The 11,127-nt window shown below is 41.4% G+C and overlaps 1 protein-coding gene across 2 annotated transcripts in view; it reads left to right on the top strand.

Moving 5' to 3' along the window:
* The first annotated feature begins 269 nt into the window (after nucleotides 1-269).
* Nucleotides 270-11,127, top strand: part of IKZF1 (IKAROS family zinc finger 1 (Ikaros)) — a 93,604-nt gene continuing 82,746 nt past the window's right edge. For both annotated transcript variants that reach the window (XM_008569882.1, XM_008569881.1), the window contains exon 1: nucleotides 270-414. The gene's annotated coding sequence lies outside the window, so the exon portion shown is untranslated. The remainder of the gene's footprint in view (nucleotides 415-11,127) is intronic.

Below are 11,127 nucleotides of genomic sequence, written 5' to 3'. Positions count from 1 at the left end.
GGCTAGGACCAGGTGCGCGGCCCGCGGGCGGCGCTGTGCGCGCGGGGCAGCCGGGCGGCCCGGAGCGCGAAAGCCCGGTCGGAGCCGGAGGGGGGCGGGGAGTGTGGCGGAGAAATGGGGAACAATGCGAGTGAGCAACTTCAGGAAGTCATTGTGAAAGAAAGCTGGGAAGAGCTCCGCGGCCAAGTTAGCAGGGCACTCTAACAAGTGCCTGCTCAGCCCGCGCCCTGGGCGGCGACTGCGGCGACAGTCCCTTGGTCCCTGCGGAGCGCAGCCCGTCTCGGGCGGGACGCTTGGTCGCGACGAGGTAGGCGACCCGGGCGAGCCCGGCGGGGCAGAGGGAGCCCAGCTTCGAGGTTGCTCTTCGCGCCCGAGGATCAGTCTTGGCCCCCGAAGCGCGACGCACAAATCCACGTGAGTGTTTTTCAATTGAATTTCGCAAAGGTAACTTCGGGTAACTCGTGGATTAAAGAAATACAAAAAGAGCAGGAAAGAAAGAAAAGACAAGGCGGTAAAACTCGTAATCCCTGATGTCGCTCTGGTCCGTCTCTCCCTTCTGAGGACAGTGAGAGCGTTGACTTTTCTCAAAGCCTCCTCCGCTTTGGGCTGTGACCGCAGGTGCAGGACCAGGCCGGCATGGGACACTTCTGAACAGCCCCTCTGTCACCACGAAGAGGATGTTCTAGCTTCCAGTCATATTTAAATTTATATGTACTCGTACTTATATAGCGAGATCACAGAAGTCAGGCTTTTTAAAGTTATTTGTAAAGAGCTTTCCTTATTTTTTTTAAAATTAGATCGAGTCTCAACTTGCTTTCTGCAAAAAAGGAATTTTGCTGGTTTTGAAAAGTGGATACTTCTGCCGACTGCACATTTGGTTCTTAGGTCATGAAACCTTCTAAGGGAAACCCTCAGTAGTTTTAAGGCATCAGGTTACTTGCGGTTATATTTGAAATGTATTTTAAAAATTTGTCAAGCGTCACTGGTGATTCCTAAGCAATCTCATGAGGGTGTGATTATTTTTCCTTCTCATTTGGAGGCAAAGAGTATTGCATCTAGTGACGGAGAACGGTAGCGATTGCATAGGGTCTGATCAGGCAGAGCTTTGAAATGCAGTTTCTATTCTCTCTTGGGGCTGGAGCCCACCCAGGCTGAATTTCAAGGTGATGTGCTTTGCTTGGGTTACCCACGCATAATTTCCCTCCTTGCTGCAAACAGTATGTTTCAGCTTTGAGGCACCTTGTTTTAAACTTTCAGAGGCAAAATGATGGTGTTGAGGGAATAATCTCCTTACTAGTCAAATCAACTTCTGCTAAAATAGGAAAATTTATGGAAGTTGGAAATACTTAATATGTATAATATTTAAACTTACATAGAAATGCAAATGCTTTTAAGGATTGTTTCACTTTGGTTATGAGTTGAAGGGGGAGAGAAACGTGCAGGAAATTGTCTCAGGCTGTCTTGAATTTCTTTCTTTCTTTGAAGATTTTGTTCGATGAGGTTAATTGTACTCATCTTTTATATGGGATTTTGAAAAGTAATAATTGAAATATTATTTATATTATAAATAATAGAATTGTTCCAGTGACAAATCAGATAATTTAATATGTGGCTTAAAATGTAAACAGGGAAAATATTCATGACGGGATGGTTCACCTGCTTCCATCAAGATTCTGTAATATGCAGAACATGTTAAATAACTTGTACACGTACACATAAATAATGAAGTCACATTTTAAAAACTATACCATTCTGGTTTGATAGAGTGTATCTGATTTCAAATTTTCCCATGAACATATTTGTTCATACCTTTGTTTATGTGGAAAAATTTGCTTCCTGGTCTTGTAGTCCATAGGACTGATGACTGAAACATTTTATTGAGTTAAATGGTCATTTTTTTTTTCCTTTTTGTCTCATGGTGATAGTTGAAGGCAGGAGTTTGGAAACTCCACAATGCTTGTTTGTTTAATTCATCCCTGTTTTAATTAGAGTGACACATCTTGGAACACTACATATTCCTAAAAATTTAGGAACATCATTGTGATAATAGCCCACCATCATCATCTCACAGGTGATCGTAAAAGCTGCAAATGAAAGTGTGCATGTGTTACGTTTGATCCTTTTGAGAAGTGTGTGCGCAGTCTCCTAAAGACAAGGTAAACTGTGGCTGTGCCGCCCACCATCATCATCTCACAGGTGATCGTAAAAGCTGCAAATGAAAGTGTGCATGTGTTACATTTGATCCTTTTGAGAAGTGTGTGCGCAGTCTCCTAAAGACAAGGTAAACTGTGGCTGTGCTTGCAGCCATTTCCCTTGCTGAAAAATTAAGATCACTATTGAATTTACTGGCCAAGAGGTCCAAAGCCGAGCAATACTGCAGGCCACTGTGTGTCTTCCTTACTTGACGAGAGGCTTAGAGTTTGAGAATGGTGGTTCTTTGGTTTGGGAAAAATTTTTCCCTTGATTTGGATTTGTGTGTTTTACATTTGGTTAATGTAGTAGCATATTGTCAAAATAAATGTCAAAACTTTTGAAACTGAGAGAATACTAGATACATACATATATATATATATATGTCAAGAATATGTGTATAATATGTGTATATTAAAAGACACAGGGAATAAAGAAATCACATGTGTATATGGACACACACACACACACACACACACAAGCATGGAGTGGGAGAGACATGGGGGCAGCGTTGAAAAGAGTTTTAACATCAGACAGACGTATCCTGGGTCTTAAAGCCTTTTTTTTTTTTTAACCTTTTATTCAAACAAAATGAATTTCCCTATTTATAATGTTGAGTTTAGGCATAAATGATATTAGTATTTTGGATTTGCCTAATTTTGTGTATTCATGTAATAGAATTACAGTTAACCAATAATTCATCAAGGATAGCACCATTTAGTGGCATTTTTTCCTTCTCTAATCTTTGGAATTGTGAAATAATTGCATTATGAAGTAAATATTGGTTTTTGTTGACATATTCTAAGGGAGCTTCCTATAAGTGAATCCAGCTCCCAGAAAGCAAACCGAGACCCTTTCGGGTTCTCTGAAAACCCTCACCTTCTGACACCTCTGTTTCTGAGACTGACAGGTGTTTTAGGGTGTTGTGACTCCTGCTTCTTGTGACAGAGTTGCTACTGCTCCTGCCCTGACTGTGAACATCCTTCTCTGTCTGGTGTCCTTACGTTCATATTTGCAGAGACTTCAGAGCTATTTAATTCACTGTGTGTTGTGTAATAATTCCGTTTTATGGGAGAAAACACAAGATGTAAATGCAACAAGTGACCCATCCTTTTGAGGCTTACAGCAGGAGAAACAGGAATCGATTTGCCATCTCAAAGTACAGTTTTATTTTGCTCACAAAAGGCACATGCACATTTTTGATCTGGGTCTTAGAAATGTTGAGTTTCAGAGGATCAGCATTATACACATACACCCACACATTTAAAATTCAGATGAGTAACGAGGTAGGAGTGGGGTTTTGTTAAGGACTTAGGGCACCCAAAATCAAACTAATAGCAACAGCAACAAAACTGTTTTTGCTGTGGTGCTGACACTCACACTGGTTTCTTCCTATAGACTGTGGCTTTATTGTGTTTGTTTGTAGTTTAATAAATGACATCATAGCTCAGGTTACCCTTCTACATTTCCTGGAATTTTTGCTCATGTCCTTAGATTTTCAGTGCCATTACTTTCATAGTTTCTGTTTGACATAGTGTTTAAATGTTTGATGCTATTCTAACAAATATTTTTAAGACATTATGAAACAGTGAGGTTGAAGTGCTGCATATTGCAAGTGGAATATAACAGCAATCGAAAGAAGGTTTGCAGAAAGTTTTAAGTGGGAAGTGGGCACCTGCCCCTGTTCTGGTGTGTCCCTGGAGGTTACTCCTGAGAAGGGCCCGAAGGAACAGCTACTGAGGCCTAATCTATAGGCAACTGCCAAATTGTTTCAGTTGACTTCTGTTCCTTCTCATGTTTGAGTGTGATAAATAGGTGGATGCCAGAGGTGTCTCCATTCAACCACCTGGTGATAAACTGTTAAAAATGGTGAAAACCCCAAGTCGCAGGTGTGGGAGCCTGGCCCTATTTTCCCTCATGGCCATTTCTGCCTTTGGGGAACACTCAGATCCTGTTGACTAAAACAGCACCCTTTTCCACCACAAGCCTGACAAATCAGACATCCACATAATTTCTGAACTCATTTTGGTTAGGACAGGAAGCACAGGCTCCCTTCCTGTCTGTGTTTTCCTGAGAGAAAACCATCTTCTGTCCTTTTTTGCATATTTGGCAAATGGTTCCACCTATCTCTGCGCCCCAGTGCAGCGTGGAGGTAGTGGTGGAACCTTGGAGGAGGAGGAGGAGGAGGACACGGAGGCTCTGCCACCTAGGCACCAGGGGCCCTCCCAGGTGGCTGAGTCACAAGGGGACTCTGAGCAGCCCTGGGTCCTCCAAGCCTGGATTTGTGTGGGAAAGGTTGCTGGGGCCTGGCCTCAGGGAGGCAGCATTCTGGTGAGTGCCATGGGGGTCTTTGACTGCGCTCAGATCGATTGGAGCAGCCAGTGTGTTCTTGCCTCTTCCCTGCTGGCGTTTCCTCCCAGCAGCCCTGGCTGGGCCGGCTGTCTCGGGTGCTGGAGAGCATCACTGTGCTCCATCTGCACACTCTGCTTGCCGATGGGCCCCATGCTCCTCCTCCTGAGAGCTCATGGCGCAGGGCCACAGCCTAATGGATTGCTGAAAATGAGCCCTAATTAGTGGGAAAGGGCTTTCTTCCTATTTTCTCATTGAAGTGTGCAGGGATCCATCTTTCTTCAGCAGTCAGCTCACTGCTAAGGGAATTCTGACTCTTCCCGCCATTTTTACACCAAACGTTAACTACAATGGGTAGATGGTTCGGTATGAGAGGGAGATGTGGTGTGAAGGAGGGACCTGATGTGGTCTTGCTGGTCTTCTCCCCTTCCTTCCCCTCCTTTTTCTTTCTTCTTTCTTTCTGTCATTTGTGGAGTTTTTGCACAGACTGTTGAAACTACTAAGCACTGCATAAAGTGTTTTGGAATGGCCTTATAGAACTCGAAATAGATTTTTATGTTCCATTTTTGAGGTTACACACTAAAATCTACACTTTAAAGCATTTTCTGTTAGTTGAAAGCTGTTTGAAAATGAACAATATGGTTTGGATTAGAGTCCTTTTCTAAAGCTAAGAGTTGAACTATGAATATTATTTACCAGCTTTTGATAAATTTTCGTTGTTATATCAGATTTTCGCTGGCAGACTGGGATCAAGTAAAATTCTGCATAAGAACTAACCTAATGAATGCCCTGAACCTAATGGGAAAAATGTTTAATTTAGAATCTTTAGGAGAAATGAAAATGAGGAATTGACCTTTTGTCAGCTTATTCTGAGGCACTCTGAAATGTGCTCTGGTGCTTTTAATGGAAACTAGAGCCAGTGACCCCCTAGTGCAAGACCCACTTTTAGCCTGAAAAAGTGACCTTTTCCTCCTCCTTTGTGCTAAGTTTTGTGTATGGCAGAAAATTAAGGCGATACTGAAAGAGATTCAATGTAAAAACATATCGATGTCGTGTATCCCACTTTATTAAATGAAAACCATACTGCTAATTAGCTCAGGTCGTTAAAGATAAGGCAGTTAATTACCATTTAAAAAAATGATTTGGAAATTTCTAGTACTTTTTCACTAGGAGGGTTCCCGCTTTAGAATGAGGTTGTCTATCTTTGCCTGAATTTGAAGAATTTTCACATTAATTAAGGGCAGGCAAGCCTTTTGTGAAAGAAATGAAATTTGCTAAAATAATAAAAAATAAACTTAAAGCTAAACATTAAAAATAAGTAATTTCAACTTATTTAAGTGGTGCATAAAAATCTGACTAGTGTTTAAAGTGAGTTTTTCTCTTTGATGGACGTGAGCATTTTCTGCCGGATTCTGAAGACATGGTGATTTTCGTAGCCCTACAAATGAGGAAGTTGTAAGGTTCTGTCTGTGGGGTTTTACTGGTGACACCCTCCCCCTGGATTTGCGTGAGAACATTGTAGGCTACGGGTTCAGGATGCCAGAACCAGATCCAAACGATCCTGGTTTGGTTGATACCCACGTTTGTGTGGACCATGGTGTTGGCGTGAACGTCTTAAGGAAACTTCTAGGTTTGGGTTGGTTAGCTTAGTGTTGAGCTCTCTGTCACAGAATGAAAGAGAAATCTGGAACTTTCTTGTTAATATGATCCAACCGAAAAACCAATTCAAATGATCAAGTGATATTCTTTTCTGGCATTATTTGGTTTGTTGCGCATAGCAGTTGCTGTTACCAAATAATTGATGTGTCTGCTCTGGCCCTTAACCTTCTTAGACAGCTTATTTTGACTTCATTGAACCCTTGAAGTTGGGGTGAGCAAGGTGGTTTTCCGAAGTACTAAACCTTTTGAGAGACCAAGCTACAACTTAATGGACCTGATTTTTGAATTCACATTCTGTATACTATGAGCATAGCTTGAAAATGTAAACATATATTCATTTTTTAATCATTTTTATGAAAAATTTGTCTCGTTTTAGTTGATGATAGTTGATAATTTTTAGGATATTATAACAGAACTGAGCTCAGAATTCCAGTTAGGGAATTTTTTCAATTTGTCTGGAAACCCTGTGACCTACTCTAACTTGGAGATAGCAGTCAGGATGCTATACCTTTTCCTCCTCTCTGGAGCAAAGACTAAATACTCCTTGTTGCATATAGGTTTGGCCAAAGCAGCCTTTTATATTGCAAGGAATAAGAGGTAAATAGATATGTGTATAACAATGAATCCCATAATGTCTTTGATCTAGAACACATTTTCTCTCTATGTATATCTCGATTTGTACATCTTGTCTTACCATCAACTAGATGGTAAGAGACTAGATCCAAATAAAATGAAAAAAGTTTGTAATACCTAGGAATAGGAAAAGTGGAAAGTGTCCTCAATCAATAACTTTTCAGTTATTTTAAATTAATGTACATGTATGGGTTCCTCTGAAGATCTGCATGATTTTACTTCTTTGAGTCTAAATAAAATACAGCTCTTGCCACATAAGCTTACACAAGCCCTTCTTTTAATAGAAGCCAAATGGCCTTGTGGAAACTTGAGTGGTACAGGTGCATTTTTAAAAAATGTTATAGGTATACAGGTAGATTTTTCTACCATGTACGGTTTTAATTTTGATTTTTGAAATGTCCACATGAAATAATTTACTTGCATGTTAAGATAACTTCACTGCTAGGAAGGCAGGATAAGATACTGTATTCTTTGTGACACCATATTGCTTTGCTGAGTATGAAAACTTAGAATTGCAATTTTGTAATTATCTCTTTTTAAAAAAGAAAAAAAAAACTTTGACAATAATAGTAAGATACTGTATTCTTTGTGACACCATATTGCTTTGCTGAGTATGAAAACTTAGAATTGCATTTTGTAATTATCTCTTTTTAAAAAAGAAAAAAAAAACTTTGACAATAATAGCAACACAAAAACTGTTTCTTGGCTCTTCTGTCTCTTTACTTCATAATAATAAACTACAAGACATCAACACTTTGGGGAGTATCTGTGGAAGTCATTAGTTGGGGGGCAGCATCTGTATTTTTAAAGACATAGGTCTCATTTTCACTGCACCTCATTTTGCTGTATGGTTCCTGGTCATGCATGAAGGTTTTCCAACGTTGGTAGGAGGAGAGAATAAAATGAGTCTAAACTTAGATTTTTTTACTTAAGTGATGAAGTGTGAAAAGCCATTTATATTTGAGGAAGCTACTTAGGAAGTGGCCCATGCTGATGGCCCAAATCAGAAGTCCTATAAAAGCACATGTCAGTTTTGACTACATTTGCCTCCTCGCTGGTTACACAGTAAATACCAGTTCCTGTGAGTAGTCTGAGAGCCCGGGGTATAGTGGTGCAGACAGGAAGCCTTTCTTCTCCATGTGAGCAGTGAACACCTATGAGAGAGTACAGTCAACAGCATGTGTTTGTCATGTGGGGACATTTGTGGGCCACTTGAAGTTCAGCCCTGGGCCTGCTGTGATAGCAGATGCATGAGCACAGAGAACTGTCTCCAACTCCACTTTCTCTATTTTTAAAACAACTTTTCTAACCTAGTATCTACCTTCTTTTCTTATGCCTCACTTCAAGACAATTGGCTCCATTGTGGCATTTTAAAATAATACTCTTGTGGGTTTTTTTTTTTTCCTTCTGTATTAAGTATCTCTTGACTAAGAAAGTTTTCAAACAGCATAGTTTTTAGCTGTATTTTTTAAAGGCTTTTCATTTCCCTTTGACCCTTCCTCTTTTGCATATCAGTTCCTGCCCATAGGGAAAAAAAAAGGCAAGGACAGAATTGCATATCTGAACTAATTTGCCCTGAAAAAGAAAGGTTCACAGTAGAACACATCTCCGAAGGAGTTTTCTGTGGCTCAGTTAAATGTGGGAGGAGGGGCGGTGTGAAAGCCAAATTGGATTCCTGCTTTCCTGTTTAAATCTTGTTTTTCATTGTTATTTGCACCAGCAGTACTCTGTGGAGTAATCATAAAAATGTGTAGATTGGCAGCTAATTTTTGAAAAATGAAAAGAATCAGAAATGAAATAAGAGTGCTCAGAAGTTTTTATGTTCTCCCGACCTGTTTGTCAAATTGTTACGAAAACCTATAAGGTCTCTTTGACTAGATACAAAGACTTTGCTTATTGCCTTAGCTTTCTCTTGGAACATTTCCTTTTTTAAGATTCAGTGTAATTCACAGTGATATGATAGATTTGCAAAAATAAAATCTACCAGTTTAAAGATGAAAGGACTTGTCTCTCAGCAGGAATAATGGGTTTTATTTAAAAGGTCTGTGACCTAAGGCATTTTAAATAGATTATAGGCCTGGCCCATGTTCCCACCCCCACCCCCCCATGCCCACTCCCTTCAAAATAAGCATCACTGAGTATTTAAGGAAATAACCCCAGATGTAACTCTCGTGCAGCTTTACTTGTCAAGGAGAGGAAAAAAACAATAGCATACATTTGACCAGATAGCCAGAACTTAACCATACTGCAGAAGTTGTGTGATGAAGTTTGCCTTAATTGCAGAGTATCACAAGGAACAAGTCTACTTCCTTATAAAATATAAGTAGCATTCATTTTCATTCCTTGTCTGTCCTACATTGCGACCGCTGCACTGGGCTGTGAAGTTCTTACGTAAGTGCAGGAGTGGAAGAGACCAAAAGGCCTTCCCATCAGCCAGCCAAGCGGTCAACTCTCAGCTCTTTCATTTATTAGCTGTATGACCTTGGGCAGGCCACTTCTCTCTCAGCCTCGGTTTTTTCATCTATAAAATGGAAGTGATAATGCAAATGGCTTGGGTTTAATTGTGAGCGTTAAAGATACACATTTGTGCATAGACGTTGAACACTAGCTCTACACTGGAAACTGTGCCGGCCACTCAAAGGCAAAACAGCACCAGGCAGCCAATGTTCATGGCCTTGTGAGGTGTGACAGCCTCTTAAATGCCAGTCACTTTGTAGGTTGCTTAAATGAAGCTTGCTAGTTCCAGTATTTTTTCCTTTACCACCTTTTCCTGGTGTTTACAAAGTACTTAAGTAGTGTTATAAAAATATTACTGGACAGAGAATTACCTATATGGTGTCAGGGGAGGGGAAAGACATTTGCTTAAAAACCAAATAAAAAAGATTTTGTCAGGCAGTTTAAATCTCAGAGAACTAACATTTTTCAAGCTTGTTTAAAGCTTGTATTGTGTGCTCCAGTGAATGGGCTAACTCTGAGTGGTCCTCAGTAGTTTCTCAGGCACATTCGGCATGCTGCACTACTGTATTTAGCAGCTCTTTAATAGCCATAAGTTTGGGCTGCTTGAAAAGCAATAAAGTTGTGTTTCTTGACAGGCATCTGGCTTTTGTATTTACTCCATTGATCCAGACTCAGCTTGTCAGAATTATGGAAAAGGCCCTGTGTTTCCAAGCGGGGCCTGTGAAGAGAGATACTCGCTGTGGACAGAGAGGGAGAGCTTGTGGCAGCCCCAGGAGGGTCCAAGACCTGCCTGCATGGTGGCCGGAGCTCCCTGGGCCCTGGGCCAGCCCTCCTCTGGCCGCTTACAGTTAGACATGAGAACACTCTCCAGCAAGGCTTGCCGGGGCTCCTCACCTGGAAGCAGCAGCTGCCCAGGGCTGTTGGTTGTTCCTCCCCAGATGACAGCCAGGTTCCAGTCCTGCCTCGGTGTGGAAGGAGGAAAGGCTAGGTCCAGGAGCCTGTTTCAGGACACACTTCCAGTTCCCTAGGGCAGATGCACAGAGTCGGCGCCTCCCTGGCCTGGTCCTGGCAGAGGCCCTGCCTGCCTTGCTCTTATTCTCGCTTCTGTTGCTCCTCTCTAAACTTACTGATATGCTGACTTCTTAGAACTGAAACTAGGAAAGTAAGTCCTGTTTGATCAGAAGGATAGAAAGACAGTGTGGGAAAGAGAGGAGAGAGAGACAGAGAGGGGGGAAAGAGAGAGAGAGATAGAGAGAGATGGGAGGTGGAGGTGGGAGAGTGAGAGATGAAGGAGACAGAGGAAAGGCAGAGAGAGATTTCAGACCTTCCAAACCAGTGACCAGGCCAGAGCAAGAGCGGTGGGCAAATGGAGGACGATGACAGCCACCTCGCTCCTGCCCGCTCTCCCAGAGGAACGACCGTGCAGCTTCTGCACTTATCTCTGCATCTGTTTCCCCTTGTGCAAGATGCAGAACTGCTTGCTCCAAAGAAACAATAAAAGCATTCATGTTTATAAGAGTCGTGCAGGTGAAAGTTTACTGATGTTGTATTTTCTACTATAGATTTGCTAAGCTTGTGCCTGAAATTGTTGGAGTTTCGTAGGCAAAGGAGAAAATCACAGTATGTTTTTGTGAAAACATTATTCCTTCTGACATCTCCCTTTACAGGCCTAGTGATCTTGGTTTTCATTTAGGTGAAAGTTTGTGTAAACATGCTGTTAATTCCATTTGTGATTAACTCTTTTACTGAATGTAAGCTCCTTTTTAGCCCAGACTATATCGAGCTTAAATTTCATTTTCTACTTGACACTCTGCATTGCTTCTATGTGGGAGAAGAGGG

The sequence above is a fragment of the Galeopterus variegatus genome, unplaced genomic scaffold (genome assembly GCF_000696425.1).
Source record: "Galeopterus variegatus unplaced genomic scaffold, G_variegatus-3.0.2 Scaffold540, whole genome shotgun sequence".
Classification (NCBI taxonomy): domain Eukaryota; kingdom Metazoa; phylum Chordata; class Mammalia; order Dermoptera; family Cynocephalidae; genus Galeopterus; species Galeopterus variegatus.
Note: the sequence above shows the minus strand (reverse complement) of the source record. Positions and strands in the feature narration are given on the sequence as shown.